Source organism: Oryctolagus cuniculus, chromosome 17 (assembly GCF_964237555.1).
Source record: "Oryctolagus cuniculus chromosome 17, mOryCun1.1, whole genome shotgun sequence".
Lineage (NCBI taxonomy): Eukaryota > Metazoa > Chordata > Mammalia > Lagomorpha > Leporidae > Oryctolagus > Oryctolagus cuniculus.
The window spans coordinates 39,596,497-39,619,102 of NC_091448.1; positions in this window are offsets into that span (position 1 = coordinate 39,596,497).

Sequence of the window (22,606 nt, forward strand, 5' to 3'; positions counted from 1 at the left end):
GGGTGGGCTGGGCCATGCAAGCTCCTGAGAAACACCCTGGAAAGCCCAAATGCAACGCAAGGGAAAGAATCAGACTCTGAAGCCCACGCCCCACAGGTGCCCCGTGAGAGTGCCCTGTGGGCTGGGGGAAGCCAGGAGGGGCGTGCTGAGTGTCTCATGCAAGGGATGGGCCTGGATCCCATGGATGAATCTGTCAGATTCCCTTCCCCTCCCCTCCCTCAGTGATCACCAGCCATCATGGTTCATGTCACCTGGCCCAGGAGAACAAGCCCCTCTCTGTAGAGCCAGTGTGACACCATCAGAGGAGCCCAGGGTTTGGAATTAGGTAGACCTGGGTTTGAATTCCGGCTTCTGTCCAGCTCTGTGGCTTTGAGCAAATCCCTCCGCCCCTGCCAGCTCCAGGGTTCCCATCTACAAACCCTGGGCAGTGAACCTTCCTCCCAGAGTTGTCGAGAGGCTGAATGAGGCGGTGTGCGTGGAGACCAATGACATGCCTGGTACATGTACACACTCAGAGTTCACTTTCTCCTCCTGCTGGGGCAGATCAAGTCTACACTGCTCTAGGGTTCAAGAGGCAGGACCCAAGTGTATCCTGGCCTCTGGTCCTGTTGTCAGCATCGAGGCATGCCTGGCACATTGTGGGTGTTTAATACATGCTCACCAATAGATGCATGAGTGACCCCGCCCCTGGACTCTTCCCCTCCCCATTGAGGATGTCCAGCGTGTGGAGTGGGCTCTCCTGCTCACAGCCCCCAGGGCCTGCGCTGACCAGGCAGACTCACTGAGGAGCTTCAGGGTGCTCTAGGGCTAGACACAACTCCCTGCCCAGCGGCTCTGTCCTTCGATGTCGATGTCTGTATACCACCTCCCACTGTTGGCCTCCCCAGTGCTTGGCCCCGTGCCGTGTGAGCGGCGCTGGTTTGCTTCCCACCCCTATAACTTGACGTGAGTCTTGCTGTCCCCAGCCCCCTATCCTTTTGGTTTCACCCTGGGGATGACCACCGTTCAGAGCACAACAGGTCACCTTCCAGACAGTGTTCTACACATTGCTTAAAATCCTTCCATGGTGACTCGTTACACCTAATGTAAAACTCGAACCTCGTTCTGTAGCTGACAGAGTCATTGCCGATCTCACCCCAGCTCTCCCCTTGGACCCCATCTTCCCCTTTGATTCCCCAGGCTCCTATCTGCTCTTCAAACACAGCAGCCTCATGCCCACCCCAGGGCCTCTGCCCGAGCCATTCTCTGCCTGGAGTGGTCCTGCCCTGAGTGTCACATGACTTTCCTTGTCACTTAGGTTTCGGCAGAATGTTCCCTCCTTGGAGAGATTCCACCTGTGTCTGGAGTGTAATTGCCACAAGGGCAGGGCCCCGTCCTGGTCACCACTGTGTCCCCCTGAGAACTGGGTGGAAAACAGGCACACAGAGCCCACAGTGAGTAAGGGTGGGCGTTGTGGCACAGTGGGTTCCGCCGTGGCTTGGGCCACCCACATCCTACGTCGGACTGCCTGGGATCAGCTCCCTGCTAACACACCTGGGAAGCAGCAGATGATGGATTGGGTACTTGGGCCCCTGCCACCCACATGGGAGATCCAAATGGAGTTCCTGGCTCCTGGCTTTGGTCTGGCCCAGCCCTGGCTGTTGCAGGCCTTTGAGGGGGTGAGCCAGAGAATGGAAGATCTCTCTCTCTCTCTCTCTCTGCCTTTCAAACATGCAAGTAAATCTTAAAAGAAACGTTGGTTGAAGAAACAAGCCTTTCCCTATGTGGATATACACAGTGTTCATTTAACCAAAAGGGCATCCCTGTGGCAGGGACCCTCTGCTCCCCGCGGTCACGGTCGGGTGTTGGCTTACCTGTGTCACAGCTCTGCAGGGGAGGTCTCATGGGCAGGGCCCAGGCTCAGAGAGAAGGGTCGGTCTGCTGCACCTGACAGACCCAGCTTCCTGTCCTGCCCCATGTTGGCTGCAGGCAAGTTCCCTGGGAGCTTTTGTCCCTGCTGCAGGTGAGGGAGGGTGTGCGTTCCAGGCCCTGCCCGCTGCTCAGGCCAGTGTTCCACAGATACTGGGAATGTGACAGCCAGACCCGGGCTATAAACAACCCCTGCTCCCGGGACCCCACAGCCCAGAGCTCAGAGCTGGGCCAGGCAGCCTGGAGGGTGTCAGGGGTGTGTGTGTGTGTGTATGTGTGTGTGTGTAACTCCAGGACCAGGGAGGTGGGGGCGAGGATGGAGGGGGGTGTGGAGGCAAGACAGCGGCGTGTAGCCGGCCAGCCTGAAGCACATTGCACCCAGCCCTTTTCTGGGAAAGAAAAGAACAAAAATAAACCTGCTGTCATCAAGCAATTAAGTAGAAATCAAATAATCCCGAGGACAGAGAAGCCAATTAATAAAGGAGCAGTGAAAACCAACAGAACAGTGGGGGCTGCGAGGAAAGGCGAGGCAGACACACACAGGGGCAGGGGCGGTGGGCTGGAGGCTGTGGGAGGCGGCAGCTCGGGGCTGCAGCCTCTGAGCCCCCAGGAGGAGGGAGGACCCCCGCCATGTCCCTGCTTCTGCCCTGGAGGGTAGGGGGCTTGAGTGTGTTGCGTGCCAGGCCTTGTGCGAGGTGTTTTTTCACGTTAATTCCCGAGAGGTTGTTCTCAACTTGACCACCTTGTTGGGTACGAGGCCCTCGCGAAGCCCTCCTCAGCGTGGCTGCCACTGCAGTCTGAGTCCGGATCTCCCTTCTGCCCCTCAAACCCTCTGGGTGCACGCCTGCCTCAGGGTCTTTGCACTTACCGCTATGCCTGCCAGGAACACACTTCCCCTAGACATCAGACCTGGATCTACTTGATTCATCTTGCTCAAATCACCTCTTCAGAGAGGCCCTTCTTGACTACTTTTCCTAAAATAGCAACCCCTCGTTCCCCACTTGGTCTGCTTGCCGGCCTTCACATCAGCCCACCGCCTGACATTTCTCTGTTGGATGTGGGTTTTTCCTTCTCCCTCCCACTAGGATGTGGAAGAGTCCTCTGCTTTCGTCCTGCGCTTGGCATCTGCTGGGTTTTCCAGATGATGTTGTCGCGAGGACGCTTGCTGAAGGTCACCCCAGCCCACTCCTTGTTGTCCTCGGGAGGCCACAGGTGGGCTGCAAGGAGAGGCCAGCTGGAAGGCGGCGAGGGACCCTCAGGGCAGGCCTCCGTGTGCCCGCGGCAGCCTCTCTCCAGTCTGGACTTCAGCCTCCTGCACAGAAACCAGACCTGCCCCTTTGCCCCCTCTGTGGCTGCGAGAATCAAGCGGAGACTGGATATGAACACCCTGGGCGGGAGGCGAGAGGCAAAATCACATACAGGTTCCTTCCGAGGGGAGGTGGCCAGGGAGGGCTCAGGCCCTGGATGCAGGCAGATGGGCACAGACAGACCTCGGCCCGACTCTGGCCTGCTCAGACTCACTGGGTAGCAGGGTGGGGAGGGGACTTGGGCATGCTGCCTGCACCCTCGCCCCTGTCCAGCCATTCCTAAAAATCAGACTATCTTCCAAAACTCTCTTGGTGAGAAACCCTGACTGGGATGGACGTGAGGCTGTCAGTGTACCAGGTATACTCACGTGGTGAGAATAGGCACATGCTCACTGCAAGCGCAGTCATGTGTTCGATCATCAGGCGCACCCCTGGTGGAGAGAGGACGAGAACAGAGTACACGGCCCTGGCACCATCCACAACCTGGTGCCCAGGGATTCCGGAGATGCATTCGGACCCTTAGCTCCACCTCTATGGGGCTGGAATGAAGCAGTCCTCCCATGGTGCCCTGGGCACTGTGGGTGCCGCTGAATGTCTGGACGTCTCCCTCAGGGGGCGGGGGTGCTCCCACGTGATGCGTCAGGAGGCAGAGGCTCAGAAAGTTGAAGCAGCTTGCTCAGGACCAGCCAGCTGCTGAGCGGCAGAGCCGCATTCGAACACTGAAATCGTAGTCTTAGTCACCACGCAGCTCTCCAAGCTGAACGGCCATTGTCAGTTGATTTGTGTTCCCCAGGTCAGGCCAGGGTGAATTGCAGCTGATGATCCATGCCCTGCCCACCTCTGCCGTGGCCCTGAACCCTGCTGGACGCTGCAAAAGGCTGGCTGGAGGCCTGGGCTCCCCCCTTCTGTTTGGTTTTATGCAGGTGGCGCTAGGGAAGTCACAGTTACCACCCTGCTGGGGACCTGTGGCTCTGGGCAGAGGGCTGCTGGGTACTGGGAAACAGGTAGGTCCCTCACAGCCCTGGCCTCCTAGGGCTGCAGGCGTCAGGGGTCAGCTCTTGCTGAGTCCCAGCCAGAGCTGGGGCAGGCGTGCAGCTTCCATCTTGGCTCCCTGTGACCCTGTGTGGGATCTGGCTTGAGTGTGTGGTCAGGGGGCTCAGGGTCAGGGAGGACTGCAGCGGGGGGGTGGTGCCTCAGCACTCTGGGATCATCTGGAGGCGTGACCAGCGGGGCTGCTTGGCACAGTTGAGTGATTGTGCTCTGTGGACGGGGGGCACAATGGCAGTGGGCCATTTAGTAGACAGAGAGGCCCACAGTGAGATCAACTGTCAGGAGTAGGGGAAGACGAGTTCCCCCAGCCCCCAGCAACACCCAGCATGGCCCCCGCAGTGCACTGAGCTCACCCCAGGGGCCTGTGGAGGCTAGAAGAGCTTGTGAGCAAAGGGGGTGATAGGATCAGGGTCCAAGGGGATCCGGGTCGATTGGAGCAAAGTCCAGAAGCTGCCCAGATGAAGCCTCTCAGGGCCTGAAGACAGGTGTGTGCACATGCTCCCCGTGGGTGACCAGGCTAAAGGGGAACACTGCATTAGAAGCTGTGCTAGGTGGCTGTTACTTGTTGGAGGGGAGGTGTGGTACCTACCCAGCTAGCTTTCTCCAGGGCTAGGTGAATACAGCAGCCCAACAAGAGGCAGCATTGTTCCTCTCTGGGCAGTGGGCAGCTCCTGGTGTTAAGACGCAGGGGGAACAGGCACCAAGTGGGCTGTGTGCGGGGGATCGCAGGAGGGGCCCTGGAACCCGTCCTTACAGGAAAGACAGGCTCAGGACCGAGCCAGGGATGGGAGACTTCACTTGTAGGGCTGCCCCATCTCTCCACAGCTGTGGTCGCTGGAATGTCAGCGCTCCAGGCTGGAGGGCAGGGGAGAGCCAGAGGGACTCAGGCTGCAGTTCAGAGAGGGACCACCTGCACATGTGGGAATACTGGCTCAGTTTCACCCCACCCTTCGGGGTGTGGAGAAGATGGTCCCGGGCCTTGGGACAGCTGATCAGGGTACGGCAATGACTGGGAGGCCCACGGGCCAGGGAGAAGGAAGAGTGGGCTGTGGAGTGAGGAGCCAGAGGCCCTGCTTGGACCCCCCCAGGCTCAGCTGGCTCTGGGCCTCAAGGGGGCGGGCGCTCGCTCTCCCTTTTAATTACCCCCAGCCTAACCAGTCTCCTGCCTCCCCTCCCGCTGCCAGGAGAGCCCTTTGTTTGCGCCTGCATGTTTACCAAGCAAATGGGTTTTAAAAGCTTTCCTAGACACAGAGAACCCATTTAGGAGGCTCGGTGGATACAATTATTTATAGAGATTAATGGTTATCGTTCGCGTGCCTGTAGGAAGTCAGGAGCTGTGCGCCTGCCGGATGCTGCAGATGCGTGGGGCTGGGGGCCTCGACTCCAGCTCCCCCCAGGCCCGCACCCTTGCCCGCCGCTGCCTGTCTCTTCCACATCTGGCCCCTGCTTTCCTCTCGGAGTTCAGCTTCCTGTCTCCGCTGCATCCCCTGATCCTCCCCGGATCATCGCTCACTGCCCACTGCCCTCCAGGCCCATACTTGCATGCGTGGGTTTCTCTCTCTGCCTTGCTCATGTTCTTGTGCTCTCTCTGCCCTTTTCTCTGGTTCTGTCTTGGTCAGCTCCACTTTGTCTCTCCGTGTCCCTGTCGCTATCATTTCTCTGGGTTTCCATTTTCCTCTGTGGCGTGTGCCCCCTCCCTCCCTCCCTCCCTCTCCAGCGGCCTCTGGTGTGCTTCGGCAGGGGCCCTTCCACACCTGCCATTGGCTGCTGGGAGTGGGGGAGGGACTCCCCAGCACCCTGGGCCAGGCTGGGTGACGCTCACCTGACTTCATGCACCCTCTGCAGGAACAAGGCCAGAGTGGAGGAGGCCACGTGGCCCAGTCTGCAGCCGGGAGCTCTCAGCGGGGTGAGGCAGAGGCAGAGCGCAGAGCGCAGAGCGGCCCACCCACCCCGAGACACGGGTATCAGCTGCAAGAGGAAAGTGCCCTAGGGGCTCAGGGGAAGCGGCTGCGAATCCGAATCCGGGCGGGAGACCCCAGGGAAGGCTTCTCAGGGGCAAGCCCTTGGTCCCAGCCTTGCTGCACAAGGCAGGGCTCCTGCGAGAAGGCCGCCTCCGGCAGGTTCAGAGGCGTGAGCTCAGCCTCTTCCAGTGGGCTCCACCCCCGGGGCTGGGGCCAGTGAATGATTGACATCTGTCTCTTCCACCGCTGTGAGCACCACGAGGCAGAGGGGAGGTCTCTTCATTTATTTTCCTCCATCATTGCCTGAAACTTAGTGCACTGAGTGTAGACACTTGGTGCTCCATAGCGGTTTGTTGGTTGAACAGGGGGTGCCTGTTTCGGTGAGCAGCTCTGGGCCCTGTCCCCTGCCGCTGCCTGTGTGGAAGGCTTGTCCTCTGGAATCTTCCCTTTCTTGCCCCTCAGTAGAGGGTTTTCCCAGCTGGGGGCGCTGGGCTGGAAGGTGGGGGTTCTGCAGCAGTCCCGGGCTCGGTTCTCTCGCCCTGCCGCCAACCCATGCCTGACTGCCTACCATCCGTGGGGCCCAGGGCAGGAGTGCGACAGGGAGGCCCACACTCGTCTGCATCCCTGAAAGTCATTTGTCCAGCTCACACACTTGTAAACAAACCGGGCTTCTCCCTTCTGCCTTGGCAAGTGTGCCTCTGCTGTGACAAAGCTGCAGAGTACACAGGGAGCTACAGCGACAGCCCCCGTGCTGACAGTGCGCGTCCTGGTGTCCTGCCGCTGGGCTGCTGGTGTTTACAGGAGGAATAAAACAAAGACACAAGAAGAAACCAGACCCCAAAGTGTAGAGAATGCAAGACTCTATTTAGACGCTGTTCAAGAATCCGTGGAGAGGGCCGGTGCTGTGGCGTAGAGGGTGAAGCTGCCTCCTGTAGTGCCAGCATCCTATATGGGTGAGTCCCTGCTCCTCCACTTCCCATCCAGCTCTCTGCTGTGGCCTGGGAAAGCAGTAGAGGATGGCCCAAGTCTTTGGGCCCCTGCACCCACGTGGGAGACCTGAAGGAAGCTCCTGGCTCCTGGCTTCAGATCGGCACAGCTCTGGCCATTGATGTCAATTGGGGAGTGAGCCGGTGGATGGAAGACCTATCTCTCTCTCTCTCTTTCTCTCTCACTCTCTGCCTCTCCTTCTCTCTTTGTGTAACTCTGACTTTCAAATAAATACATAAATCTTAAAAAAAAAAAAAGAATCCATGAGATAGAAATCAGAAAAATGTCGCTTCTGAGAGTATCAAAGTCTTTCTGGGGCAGTGGAGTTGGCCAACATCTAATTTGGGGTGTTAGTAGAATGGGTGGATACACGGGTCCAAATTCACCCAGCTTTCTGATCAAAATGTGTGTGAGTTATACCTGAAATACAGCAACAAAACCTTAGGGACATCACAACCATGAACAAGTTAGAACAAATCAGTGTTAAAATTCATGCAAAAGCACATGTGCTTAGTCCTGTTATATACTTCATAAATTTTTTTTTCTTATCATTATGTCAGCAAAATCACAAGCTTTGCTGTTAAAATTAGGATTTGGGGCAGGTGTTTGGAGCAGTGGCTAACGTGCTTCTTGGGATGCCAGTGGGGATGCCCACGTCCTCCATCAGAGTGCCTGAGTTTGGTCCCAGCCCCACCCCTGATTCCAGCTGCTGTCAATGCACACCCTGGATGGCAGCAGGATTGCTCAAGCAGTTAGATTCCTGCCACCCACATGGGAGGCCTGGATTGAACTCTGGGCCCCTGGTTTCAGTCTGGTCCAGTCCCAGCTCTTATAGGCATCTGGGGAAATGAACCAGAAGATGGGAGATCCCTCTCTGTCTTTCTCCCTGCCTTTTAATTAAGCAAAATAAATGCTTTTCAAAAATTGAGATTAGGGTTGTATTGACAGTAATGATCTAAAGTAACCCTGTGCAGTAGAAATATGTAAGGCATGAATGTGGCTAGTTACTGCATTAAAGAAAAGTAAAAAAGAAGCAGGTGAAATGAATTTTAATAACAGAGTCTAGTTGATCCAAGATGTCCAAAATGTATTCTGTCAACAGTTAATTAATGTAAAATATTGTTTCTGGGGCAGGTGCTGTGGCTTAGTGGGTAAAGCTGCTGCCTGCGACACCAGCATCCCATATAGGTACTGGTTCTGAGTCCCGGCTGCTCCACTTCCTATCCAGCTCCCTGCTAGTGTGCCTGGGAAAGCAGCAGATGATGGCCTAATTGCTTGGGTCCCTGAGAACCAAGTCTCCCATGGACGGAATTCCAGGCTCTGGGTTTCAGTGTGGCCAATCCCTGAAAATGACTGTCATTTGAGAGAGTGAACCAGCAGGTGTAGGATCTCTCTCTATGTCTCTGACTCTCTCTCTCTCTCTCTCTCTCCTCCTCCTCCTCCCTCCTTCTCTCCTTCCCTCTCTGTGGTACTCCTCCATTTCAAATAAACAAATAAATATTTAAAAGTTTTTTCGGCTATCTGGGTCCCTGTTTTCTGCTAGGTCCCTGGAATCCTGTGTTGTATGCCTACAGTACATCTCTATAGGGGTTAGTCACATTTCAAGTGCTCAGTAGCTGTTTGCAGATACTGGTCACAGTGTTGGACCACTAAGCTAGAGAATGAAAAAATAAAATGCAGTTTATTCACAAGTGCCCAAAATTTGAATGTGTTTTCACTAAACTGTTAAGCTCAAGCAATCATAAAAAACTGAAAAATTACACATTTCATGTTTTCAGAAGTATTCAAAATGATCTATTAAAAAATGTAATTCACATTCCAATGAATGAATATAAAAAAGCCAAAATAAAAGTAATTTAAATGTAGCTGAAATTTTACCTACTTTTTTTGAAAAGGTATGTAAATGTTATTAAATATTTTTATGAAGTTTCAGCAGGTTACAGAGCTAGCATTCAATGCCTCGGTTTTTGTTACTGTGCTGGACCGGTGACGTTTTTTACATCCAGACCTGAGCATATGATGATGTGAATTGCTGCTGCAGCCAGAGGATCCTCGGCTGCCACATCAGCTATAGCAAGTGCTACCAATAATAATTGATAACTCCTGAGCGCTTCCAGGAGCATTAATTGGAAGAGGAAGATGGCTAGAAATGGATACTTGGCGCTACTTGAAAATGCTACTTTGTTTCTCAAGGATCTATTGCATTCAATCTACCAGAGAGTAAGAATTTGAGAAGATACTTAATCCATCTTCTCTCTTACCCTGGATTCTGTTGCTCATACTCTCAACAATCTGAAGCGCAGCGTGATGTCACCGGCAGCGGGGCCTGGAAAGCCTTGTGGCAGTCCCACTCTGGAACGTAGAGCAAAACCAAAACTGAACAAAAAGCATGGCGAAGCACTTCCTTGGTGCCTGGCAGTGTTGATCATGACAGTTCATGCTTGGAAGGTTGGGCTACACCACCACAGGGCTGAGGACAAGAAGCAGGAGTGGCAGGAGGCACCCCTGTGTTTTTAAGGGGCAAGTGACAGCAGATGGCTGCTTGCTTTTGTCTCTCTCCCCCTTTCAAATGAATGAATATATACGTACACACACACATATATATATATACATATACATATATATATTTAGATGTTGGCCTGCAGCACAGCCACACCTGTTTGGTCAGCTCTCATCTGTGGCTGCAGGGTGGTTTCCAAATCACCCCAAGGCGGAGATCTGGGGGCCAGGAGATTCAGGACCTGCTCAGCTCCTCCCAATGCAGCTCTGCAGTTTTCTGCATCAGTTGTCTTCTGAGTGAGTGAGTTTGCTGGTCCATGGCATTTGGGATAATATTCTCTTACCAACGAGGCCAAAGCAAGCTATCCTCCACTGAGCTGGCATCTCTCTCTCCCCTTCTCTCTTCTTCCCCGTCCCCCTGTCTCCTGATGCTGATGTCCTGGCCCAGGGATCTAGGAGAGCTGGGCCCCTTGTCTGGGCTCTGGAGGGTATGGCCAGGGTAGGCTTGGTAGATAAAGAGCACAGTGTGGGGAGGGGGCCCTGAGCTCTTGCAACCAGGTCCCAGCGGCGTTGGAACACCGTCTCCTCCACCACAGCCCCTGTGAGCCCAGGCAGCACCCAGCACAGGGTGGATGCAGTCAGAGGATGTCCAACACACGCGGGGCTTACAGAAATGGATCTGCAGGGTCCGTGCTGTCCAGCAGCTGTCCACCCAGGGGACAGATAGGGTGGCAGCTGCTCAGGCCCCTGCCCTGAGATCAGAAGCCCCAGGGAGGTGCTGTCTCAGAGACCTCAGGCCGGGTACCCTCATTCAGCTTGCAGGGATCAGGTGGCTTCGGCAGAAGAGGTGACAAATTGACACACCTGATGTGCCTCGTGCCGGGGCAGAGCTTTAAATGAGGATTGCTTCTCAAGTGTTAAATCACATCTGCTTAAGGTGTTCTGGGCTGAAAGTCAGGTAGGAGGGGAGGTGGGGCGCGCGGAGCGGGGAGGGGCCGGCTGAGAGCAGGAGGTGGAGGGCTGAGTGCTGAGCTTCTAGCTCCTGGGTTCCTGCCCAGTCACCCCCAGCAATGCCGGTGGAGGTCGGGGGCTGCCGGCCCAGGAAAGCAGCTGGGGCTTCGCTTGGAGAGATGAGCTGTCTCTGGCGGAGGACAAATTTCTTTTAATTTTGTTCTCTGGAGGAGAGGGTGGGGCTGGGCTGGTGTCAGAGCAAGAGATTGGCTCTGTGAGTAATGGCCATGCCGGCCCCTCCAACGCCCCCCGTGCGGGATATGGGAGGAGAAAGGCCCCCTCCCCTGGCCTGTTCTGGGGCCAGGTGCCAGGGGACATGGCTCGGGCTCTCCTGGGGACACCAAGCTGGAAAGACTTTTATGAGCCGTCTGCCACGTGGCCTCCATGGAGCTTCAAGGCAGGTGTGGGCATCTCCTTTGGGCGTGTCCACCTCCCCTCACTGAATAGCACTGTAAATTCTGTGACAGTCCGAATTTTTCAAGAAAGGGGTGTGTGTTTGTCGTCTTTGCCAGCGCTTCTACAGGGTCCTCGATGCCACCCATGTTCAGGTCTCCTGGATTCTTTCCTCTTGCTCAGATAGGGAGGGGGCAGGGGCTTGTCCAGCATCAGGAGGGACAGGGGTGGACCCTGGGGCTCTGGGCTGTGACCGTCTTCATCTTCATCTTCATCTCTGCAATCTCTGCAGCCACTGGCTAAAGAGAGGCCTTGAATGACAAAACTTCAGCTCAGGTCTCTGTCTCCTTCATGCCCTGTGTCCTTGTGAGCCTGGGGCAGAAGGCTGGGGGGGGAGGTGGGTAACAGCATGGAATGAGTATGCTCAAACACTCCTGGTGGGTGCAGCTGTGCAGACCAGTGGTCCTTCTTCCTGGGAGGGTTAGGACTGCCGAGGGTCCTGGGGTTGGACAGGGCTTCCCTGCGCTGGCTTAAACCTCCTCTCTGTACCCCCAACACAGACACCTGTAGATGACAGATCCGATACAGATCGCAAAGACAGCTCTGAAGCCACAGGGGCAGTGGGGGAGCTGGGCAGGGGGTGCTGCAGCTGTTCTGGTCACACTGAAAGTGGGCCCCATCCCTGTTGCTGACAAGAGGGCCAGCACACCCCCCATGCTGGCACTGGGACCTTTATTTTTTTATTTTATTTTATTTTTTTTGACAGGCAGAGTGGACAGTGAGAGAGAGAGAGACAGAGAGAAAGGTCTTCCTTTGCCATTGGTTCACCCTCCAATGGCCGCTGCAGCTGGCACGCTGTGGCCGGCGCACCGTGCTGATCCGATGACAGGAGCCAGGTACTTATCCTGGTCTCCCATGCGGGTGCAGGGCCCAAGCACTTGGGCCATCCTCCACTGCACTCCCTGGCCACAGCAGAGAGCTGGCCTGGAAGAGGAGCAACCGGGAAAGAATCCAGCGCCCCAACCGGGACTAGAACCCGGTGTGCCGGTGCTGCAAGGTGGAGGATTAGCCTAGTGAGCCGCGGCGCCGGCCTGCACTGGGACCTTTAAAAATGTGAGAAGCTAGTGCTCCTGAAGTTCCCCAGTGGAACCCGCCCCGGCCCCTGCTTTGACTGTTTTGCCGTTAGAACAAGGCTCGTCTCCGCACTGGCCTCGGTTTCCCCATATGCTAAATGGGAAGCCGTCACAGCAGCCCTTCTTAGCCTGAAAGCACATGGAGGCTTGTAGACAGCAGGAGGAGGGGCGGGGTGGGGGTGAGGAAAGGATGGCCGGGGGAAGGGGAAGTCTGTTCAATAAGGCTGCTGATTTGCACAAGGCTCCTGCCCTGGGCCCAGCAGACCAAGCCGCTGTGGAGTCACCCATGCTAAATCAAACGGATTAATCTTGGAGCACACTCGGATCAAACAGCTGAGTAGTCAGCCATCAGGGGCCAACTGATTGCAATGAGGCAAACACCACGCTGGTTCAGCTGGATGCCTCACTTCTTTGGATGCCTCCACACCTTTTTTTTTTTTTTTAAAAGATTTATTTATTTATTTGAAAGGCAGAGTTACACAGAGGGAGAAGGAGAGGCAGAGAGAGAGAGAGCCTTCCATCCACTGGTTCACTCCCCAGTTGGCTGCAATGGCCAGAGCTGTACCAATCCGAAGCCAGGAGCCAGGAGCCTCCTGCGGGTCTTCCCATGAGGGTGCAGGGGCCCAAGGACTTGGGCCATCTTCTGCTGCTTTCCCAGGCCATAGTAGAGAGCTGGATCGGAAGTAGAGTAGCCGGGCCTTGAACCAGCGCCCATATGGGATGCCGGTGCTTCAGGCAGTGGCTTTACCCTTCTCACCACAGCATTATCCCCCTCCCTTTCATTTTCTACCCATAAATACGAGTTTGCCCTGACCACGGGGCTACTCTGGTTCTGAGGGCTGCCCAATTCTAGGACAGCAACTAAAAGCCAGCGAAGGGAGCGGGTGCTGTGGTGCAGCGAGTTAAACCACTGCTTCTGACACCCGCATCCCAGATCTGAGTGCCTGGTTCCCGTCCCGGCTCCACTTCCTGCTAGCGCACACCCTGAGAGGCAGTGGGTGATGCCTTCAACTACCTCGGTTCTTGCCACCCACGTGGGAGACCCTGATGGAGTTCTGGGCTTCAGGCATTGGCTTGGCCCAATCCTGGCTGTTGAAGGCATTTATGGAGAGAACCAGTGGATGGAAGATCTCACTGTCGCTCTGCCTTTCAGATAAATCAATACATTGGTTTTTAAAAAGCCAGTTAAGATATCCAAACGAAGCATGCTGGGGTTTTGTATTCTATGGCGTCTCCTTGCAGCTGCTTTTCTGGAAGCACAGGGCATTTGGCAAGAGCAGCAGACACAGCCCTCCAGGAGGCGGCTCTGACCTGGCAGGGGAATGCGCAGCTTGGGTTTTACCCCTGGCCCAGCCCAGGCCCATTGCTCTAGAATTCCCGTAGTGGAAGCTCGGAGGAAGGAGGTCAGGAGGTGATGTGACAGGAGGGCACAGACAGAGCTCAAAGTGAGTCCATTACCTGAAGCTGAGCCTGTTGGTAATGCAACTACTAGCACTCTGGGCCATAAGGCTGGGAGCATCAGGGAGGGCTCCTTGGAGGAAGCAGCTTGTGTGTGGACCCCAGGTAGAGTTCCAAGAGTGAGGTGGAGAGAAGAGCAGCCCAGTGGAGGTGATTCTGGGAGCATTTTCCATGGCCCCATCACCAAGGTGAAAATGAGCATGATATGGATCACAGTCCACATGACTCTGACTTCTGAGGTACAAGTGGTCATGCCGAGGGTCCACCTGACAGGTCCACCCCAGGAGTCCCGCCAGCCACGGACATGCAGGGAAAGGAGCCCCAGGCTTCCTCCCAGCCTCCCCACCCTGCGGGAAGCCTGCTGAGCTGGGCTCGGCTCCAGGCCGCTCTCTGCAAGGCTTGCCTGTTTGCCACTTCGCTGCAGAGCAGCTGGATGACATGGAGGCCCCATTTTTCTCCCCCGGCAGCGGGAAAATGAATCTCGCCAAGTGTTGCCGACACCGTCCTAGCAGGTTCCGCATCCATCGCGGACCAGGGCCGCTGACAGAGCACAGGCCCATCCCTCAGCCCCGCGCCGGGGCCTGGGGACAGAGTGACGACAGGAGGGACATTTAGCATCTCTCCCTGCCTGCCTGCCTGCAGCCTCTTCGCTGGGGCTTGATGGCCCTTGGGAACGGATGCTCCAGGAGGCAGAAGGGGAGACAGTGGGTGCTGTGCCGATGGCCTCCCTGATCATTAAGTGTGTGAAGGCGCTCACTGTTCGATGCCCAGAGGCCGAGTCTGCCTCATGGCGGCTGGCAAGACTGCAGAGGGCAGGCAGACTTGGGTCTCGATCCCAGCCCCTTAGTGAGTGAGATCCTAGGAATATAGCAATTCTGTCCACTGCTCGTTCCTTCCCAAACTGAAGAGGCTCAGGGTTGGTGATTCCAGACCAGGAGCTGGTGCTGCGTACTTACAGTCATGACACCGTTACTGAGTACCCACTGGGCGCCCTGGACTGCTTGGGAAAGATAACTGATCCCACAGCCACCTTGGGGACAAGCTAAGTGCAGCCCCACCTCACGGACCAGGTAACTGATTCAGAGTGGCAGAACCAAGACTCAAACCCAAGCCTATGGAAACCCCAGATCCTTTCTTTCTGCCAGATGGTGTGACCACCCCAGCACACAGAGTGTCTTGGGGCCCTGGGCCTTAGGGGACTGTACAGAGGAATAAACAGTTGACACAAGGGATTTGGGAAGCTCGAGAGAGCCGTTTGGGAAGGCATTTCCGTTCCTGGACTCGTTGAACACCTAGCATACCTCCACCCCACATCCGCCTGTCCTTTCTCCTCTCTCTGCATCAGAGCCATCCTTCTAAAACCTGTAAATCTGAGCTCCTTGGGCTGCAGTTTAAAAGTCTCTGCTGGTGCACCCTGGGGGAAGTCCACAGTACCGCTTTGCCGGCCTACCCCGCCTCGGCCCTCCTGACCTTCCCAGGATGCTCGCCCAGTGCAGGCGGGGAGGGCTTGGCAGTCTGCAACTCCCCCCAGGCCCTCTCTTGCCTCGGGTCTGCTCTGGGATGTCCATTTCCTCCCTGGCATGACTCCTCCTCATGTTGCCCAGAGGAAAGTTCTGAATCTTGCCTGTACCCTTCCTATCTGTGTGGTCACTGGGCCTGGTTCCTACCCTGTCCAGGTGAGAAGGTCGAACCTTTTTCTCCGGGAGACAGAGGCACAGGATGGGGGTGAGCCCGTGTGATTAATGGCAGGTGTTCTTCTCATCTGGTCTTTGAGCTCAGCTGCCACTGTGCCTGCACCCTGGGTCGTGGGTGGTCCAGGAAGTGTGGACTGGCTGGATGCTGGCGGAGCTGCCTCCCAGGCTCCGGTGTCCACCAGAGGAGAAGAAATCAAGTTGTGGCACATTCATCCCCTGCCAGCAAGAAGGGCTGAGTGCAGTTTCCCAGATAGAATCACTGGGCCCCAACTCACATCCATTTTGCCTGCAAATGCATTATGCTAGTTGGGGCTGGAGATTTTATTTGATTTCGGTTGTCCCTGCAGAGACAAGGGGTGGCCTTGTTGACTGGCAACACGAGTCTCTTGCAGTTGTGACCTGCAGTGGGCTCTGTCCCTGGAGGGTGGCAGTGGGGCTGACGAGGGCCTGGAGTGGGACTTAAACACTCGCCCACACCTCAAGCTCTCGGTGTTTCTAGAGCAAAGACCCCTGTGAGAGGCAGACGAGATCCAGGCGCAGCCGTGAGCAGGTGCATACACTCACGCTGTTCCCACACAGCCTCAGGAGGCTGAGGACTCCCTGAAGCCACTTTGCAAACCTCAGGCTGCCAGCCCTGCTCTCTGGCTTGAATTCAGACCCCAGCCCGGTCCACTGTCCCTCGGCCATGTGGCCACGCTCACCACAGCAGTGGGAGTTCCTTATACCCTGTGTCCCACTGAGACCGGAGTCCTTGTTGGGGGTGGGGAGCTGTAGGGGTGGCGGATCCTGCTCTGCCTGTGAGTGCCGTCAGGTACCCCGTGGGCCCCCAGGGCCACCCAGGCTGTGGCTGGGGGAAAGGCAGTGTGGACTTCAGGGAGTCGCGGTGTTGGGCTGCTTGTCCACCCCGAGTGAGAGACACTCCCTTGATGGATAGTGCATAGCAGCTTGAGACGGGGGCTCATCAGAGCACCCCTCTCTCTGCCCCAGCCAGCTCAGTGGGGGTCTTGCCCCTCCTCTGAGCCAGATGAGGGCACCATGCTGAATGAAACAAGGCCCCTGCCTTCCAGGAGCCCTCATCTGCTGGGGGAGACACAGAGCAGTAGCTAAATGCAAGGGCAGGTGGTGGGTGGCACAGTGCACTACAGCTGGCCTGAGGGGCCAGTGCCTGCTGTTTTGGGTACAGGGGCTGGAAAACGCCCTTGGAGCGGGGGTCAGAGATTGGATCCCTGGTTTTTCCCCACCAGGTCCTGGAGCAACTGCTCACAAGCCGGGTTTTTTTTTTTTTTTCCCTTTTTGATAGGCAGAGTGGACAGTGAGAGAGAGAGAGAGACAGAGAGAAAGGTCTTCCTTTGCCGTTGGTTCACCCTCCAATGGCCGCCGCGGCTGGCACGCTGCGGCTGGCGCACCGCGCTGATCTGATGGCAGAAACCAGGTACTTATCCTGGTCTCCCGTGGGGTGCAGGTCCCAAGTACTTGGGCCATCCAACACTGCCTTCCCAGGCCACAGCAGAGAGCTGGCCTGGAAGAGGGCCAACCGGGACAGAATCTGGCACCCCGACCGGGACTAGAACCCGGTGTGCCAGTGCCGCAAGGTGGAGGATTAGCCTAGTGAGCCGTGGCGCCGGCCACAAGCCAGGTTTTCACAGAGCGATCTTCTAGGGCCAGGATGCTGCCCAGGCCTGGGAGGAGAGAAGCAGAAGATGGCTTCCTAAAGGACCTTGGGGGCCTGGGGCTGAGCTCCACGTCTCCCTGGATGTGTGGTCCTCACCCCCAGGACAAGGCCACCAGGAGGCTCCCGCCGGGCAGCTAGTGTTTGTGCACAAGGCACGTGGCTGCAGACTGGGTCCCTTCCTGGTGGGCACTGTGGGCTCCTCTCTCTCCTCCTGGCCCAGCCCCATTGCCCCTGTTGCAGAAACTACCGCTGCTGGTCCTTGGGCCCCATGCCGGGTGTGTGTGGCCTGCCTGAGAGGAAGCCCTGGCTCTGTGAGCGCCTGCACAGGGACCTGTACTGTCATTGGCACCGAGGAGATCACTCAGCTGTCCCCCCTCCCCCAGGCCATGGCCATGCACGTGCACAAAATAGTCCCAGCTCTGGACTTTAAGATTTATTTATTTAAAAAGAAGACTGACACAGAGAGAGGGAGAAGTAGAGTGAGAAACAGATCTTACAACTGCTGGTTCACTCCCTAAATGGTTGCAATGGCCAGGGCTGGGCCAGACTGAAGCCAGGAGCTTGGAATTCCATCCGGATGCCACGTGGGTGGCAGGTGCCCAAGTGCTCAGGCTGTGCTCTGCTGCCCTCCCAGGCTCACAGCAGGGAGCTGGATTGAAGCAGTGCAGGTGGGACTCCAGCTGGTGCTCATGGGATGCTGGTCTTGCAGGCAGCGGCTCAATTCACTGCACCGCAACCAGGCCCTGGATTTTAGAGACTCCAGGGGATAGGGACGACCAGGAAGGCATCTGTCTGGAAGAAGGCCTCAAAGGGAGCCATCCCTGGCACCAGCTCAGAATCCGCTCTCTTCCGACTTGGCAAACCAATTGTTTGAAGTTCTTCTGCCCTAAATTTGCAAAATACCAGTGTCTTTCTCTGGAGGACTTCTAACATCGCCTCAAAACTGTTGAAGTCCCCCCGAGAGCTGAGTCAGTTCAGGAAGGAAGTCTCGCTTATCTGAACGTCGTGCACGGAAAGAAAAACGAACACCTGGAGTACCAGCCCCACTCTCCATACCGCATCACTTTGGAAAACTCATCTTTCTTTGGAAAATGATAAAATAATAGCTTGCCTTTACTGAAGGGAGCTGTGGACCAGACATTTGGTGCTATTCGCACGTAATAACTCATTGAATCTTCACAACACCCCTGTGAGGTGGGCGCTAGCTCATCCCCATTTCATAGCCAGGGGAACTGAAACCCAGGGAGAAATCAATCCTGCTGCCTTCCACGGCTGGGTCAGATGAGGCAGGCGGGGAGGGGGCGGCTTTCCTTCTGGCCAGGCTCGGACAGGGCTTTCAACAGTCGCTCCACGCTCCAAGATCTTGGTCCCTTTCTTTCTCTTTGGCTGCCAGGCAAGGAGTGCCTGCCCTGGGAGGAAGCTGGGTCCCCAGGTTACACCTCAGCAGGCACTGGCCCCAGATAACTCCTGTCCTTAGCTTTAATGACAAAGTCCTTTTAACTGGAGCTGGTTTGCAGATAGGAATCTTTGTAATTAACTGAGAGATGGCTTGCATGTAAATGGGCATTCTTCAGAGGGCCTGACTATTTATGTGGAAAGTATGGGATAAACACTCTCAGCCCCCTCCCTTCAACAAGCTCCAAAACAAACAAGGACCCTGAAGGTTATTTGCACTGGAGGCCCCTCTGCAGAGACCCTGTGGGTACACTAGAACCTGGAGGCCTGCCTGCCTGTTCCCCAGCCTCCCCTCGCTCCCCAGCCTGTGCGGGTCTGTCCATCACCCGGTGACCTCTGCCTTCGCACGCAGGCAGGTGATGGGGTGGAGAGGCTGTGAGAGCTCCGTCCCCCCAATGCTGGGGAGCACTGGCTGCCCCCTCTGGTTCCTGCTGCCCTGGGGCTCAGCAGCTCCAGCTCCCGTGTGCACACCGGCATGCGTGGTGCTGGTGCACATGTGTGCATGCATGTGCCTGCGTAGTGTGTGTGAGGGCCTGTGTCTGCAGGTATATGAGCGAGGGTGCCTAGAGAGCGCACTGCGGTGTGTGTGCACGCTCGTGTTCCGCTTGCCCAGCCACCCCCTGGCCGGTGGTGTCTTCCTGGAGGGGGTTTCTTGGGGAGCAGGGTTCCCCTGTGACTCTGCCACCACTGGAGACATCCTCAAGGGGCTATAGCTGCCGGTGCATTCCTCCCCCACCTCCCTCCCTCTCTGTGCAGTCCCAGGGCCCTGTAGAACTAGCCAAGGCCCAGCCCCGATGACAGAGAATTTACCACCAGGCATGAGTGAGTCTCAAACAGAGCCTGGGGCAAGGGGAGGAGACAGATCTCAGAAGGAGGCCGGAACCGGTGTGCAGTGTGCGAGTGTGTGTGTGAGTCTGTGCGTGCACACCGCGGCGCGGGGAGGAGGCCAGGGCCAGCATCCCAGAGTCCCAGCTTCCTGTTGGTACTGAGGCTTTGTAGCACGCCAGAAGGAGGTGGTGGTAAGTGGTGAGGAGGGGCAGAGAGGGGTCTGGAAGAGGACCCTCCCCTACCCCCTCCCACCATCCTCAGCCTTCCAAGCTGACAATGGAGACGAGTCTCAGGCCAGGCCGGCCGCACAGCTGCTGGAGGGCTCCCATCCCGTCACTCCTGTCCATCACTGCCTGGCAGCCCCCCTCCTTGCAGGGGAAGCTGCAGGGAGCAGCCCCAGGGCCCCTGCCTGCGTGTGTAACAGAGGAGAAAGAAAGGGCAGAATTGAAGGGCGGGGGTGTGCCTGTACCCAGCAGGCCATGGCGGAACTGGGACTCCTGCAGGAGGGGCTGTGGCCCTGCCCAGCGCCCAGGATGGGCTCACGTGAGTCCTGGGCTGCGAGGCCCTCTGCAGAGCTGGACAGGGTTGGGCCTCTGATGGAGGCGCAGAGGCCTGGACTGGGGAGAGTCCAGACTGGAAACCAGGACCCAGCTGGATCCACAGGCCTCCTCCCGGGGCACAGGGCTCCTCTTGCCCCTGCCTCTACCAAACCCGGCCCTGGCACAGCTCCCTCCTGGTGCCCTGTCCTCTGGGCCCCGTTCTGCAGGCCCTGGGAGAGACACTCTGCCTCCTCCCACACTGGCTCCTCCAGCCAGGCCCCGCCAGAGTGGCAGCCCTCCAGCCAGGCGCATCCCCAGCTGCTCCTGACACCCCAGCTGGCTGGCGGACCCTCCCACAGAGATGCACAGCCTGCCCGGTGCACACCGCGAGGGACGATTACCAGCCCCGCCCCTCTTACGATTTCCCCACCCCAACATGGCAAACCCCCAAATACAGTGGCATCAAGAGGAGGATGGCAGGGTTGGCAAAGCTTAGAGATAGCCAAAGGTATCCAGTGCCTGTGCCCTCCCCTACCTCCCACCCCACAGCAGCTGGCCCTCCAAGAGTGGAGGGAAGGGAGGTGTGAACTGGTAGGGCCAAGTGAGACCAGGGCTTCACACCTTGAGGCCAGATAGCTAGCAGGATGGAGGGCACTATGTCTGGCCCTGGATTCTAGGGGAGGGGCTTGTGGGTGGTGCCAGGCCACCCGGCCAGGCAACAGCAGGGTGAATGCTCCCACCAAGCCCCTGGGCTCCCAGCCTGGTGCTCTTGCCGCTGCATCAGAATGACTGTCTGCACTCCCAGTCCCAGTGAGGAGGGCAGTGTGGGGCATTGGCAGCTGCAGACTTTGGAGCCGGTGCAGCCTGGTTTGTGCATCCTGGCTCTGCTGTGTATTTATTGTGTGGTATGCAGTAAGTCATAGAACTCCTCTGAGCCTCAGTTTCACCATCTGTAAAATGGGTATACTTATTTGTTATGAAGTGGTGGATATGGAATGGCTAGCATGTAGTGGGTGCTCCCTCAACGGCAGTGAGTTTTGAAGACTCTGACGTCCTCTGCACGCTGTCAGATCTACACTTTAATAAACACTCACTGAGCCAATATGGCAGTTGGGGGGCCATTGGGGTCGGCCTCAGCGCCCCAGTTTCTTGCTGAGCCCCAGGGCCTGGAAGGGCAGTGGTATTCCATGAGAAAGGGCAGGTGTGGCCACACCCGGCTCCCTGGGCTGGGCACCTCTGTGTCGCCTTGCTAGAGAAGGTCTTGCTGGGTCTCAGCGTGAGGGTGGGTGCCTGTCTGCTGCGTCAGCCTGCGGGGGAGGGGCTTTCAGGTGGGGTTTGTGGTTGAGCAGCGGCCGAGAGGCCTCGCGTCCACAGTGTCTTCATTCTCTTCCATGTGGCCCAGCGCTGTGGAGGATCTGTGCCTTGAGGGGGCTCCCTCAGCCGTAGCCGCACCGCTGAGCACATCGGAGCCACCCGACCCTTCCCCAGCCCCCTGCACGCACACTCTCTCCAGCTCCGTTCTTTCCAGCATCCTCAGTTGCCAGGGGACGTAGCCCTGAGGGGGGAGGCTTGGGGCTGTCCCCCCAGGTCACGGCTGAGCTGGAGACTTGCCCTCTCTGTGTGCCTGTCGCCTCCTCCATGAAACTGAATTCGTGATTCTTCTGTCCCCAAACTCATTAGGGACTCAAGAGGGGCCTCTTTGGGGAGGTCGGAGGATCCTGCCGAGTGGTAGTGGTGATTCTGTGCTTTTGCAAATGGGCATGCGAGGGCTCAGGGCTGAAGGTCAGGCAGCATAGACAGCCAGACCCCAGGAAGCTCTGCTAACCTGTTTAGGAAGTTAGGGGTCTTCGGGGCCAGTGCTGTGGTATAGCGGGTAAAGCCGCCACCTGCAGTGCCGGCATCCCATATAGACGCTGGTTCAAGTCCCGGCTGCTCCACTTCTGATCCAGCTCTATGCTATAGCCTGGGAAAGCAGTAGAAGATGGCCCAAGTCCTTAGGGCCCTGCACCTGCGTGGGAGACCTAGAAGAAGCTTCTGGCACCTGGCTTCGGATTGGCGCAACCCCGGCTTTTGCAGCCAATTGGAGAGTGAACCAGTGGATGGACGACCTCTCTCTCTCTGCTTCTCCTTCTCTCTGTGTAACTCTGACTTTCAAATAAATAAATAAAAATCTTTTAAAAAAATAAAAAAAGAAGTTAGAGGTCTTCAAGGGTCCTTCTCCAGCCCACTTTTGCATTTGCAATGTTTTCTGTTTGGCTCCCGAATCTCTCCCCCTGCCCCAGAAGCCTTCTCTTGAGGGGAGCACAGCGCCCAGCACACCGTAGGTGCTGGTGCTGGGTCAATGTGGCTGATGGCAGGCGGGGAGGAGAGCCCTGGGCTGGTGTGAGGGAGGAGCTGGCAGCACGGGGCTCGGGGCACTCCCCAGTGGCTTCCCCACCATGCCGGCCCTGCTCGTCTGAGAAATCTCATTTTGCCAGCGAGCTGATTCATGGGCCTGGCTGCCCGGTGCCCCCAAGCAGCTCTCCGTGAGTAACGATTCTTTACACGCTCCCTCGATTCGATTCTGGGGTTGGAGACAAATTTTCAAAGAGGCGTTCGGTGCCAGGGCCATTCCAGAGGGGCTGTTAACTTAATGTCCCGCCTCGTTCCCACCAAGCCTGGTCCCACTTGAACTCTGCCGGGGTCAGCCGTTGCTGTTTCTAGCGATCGCT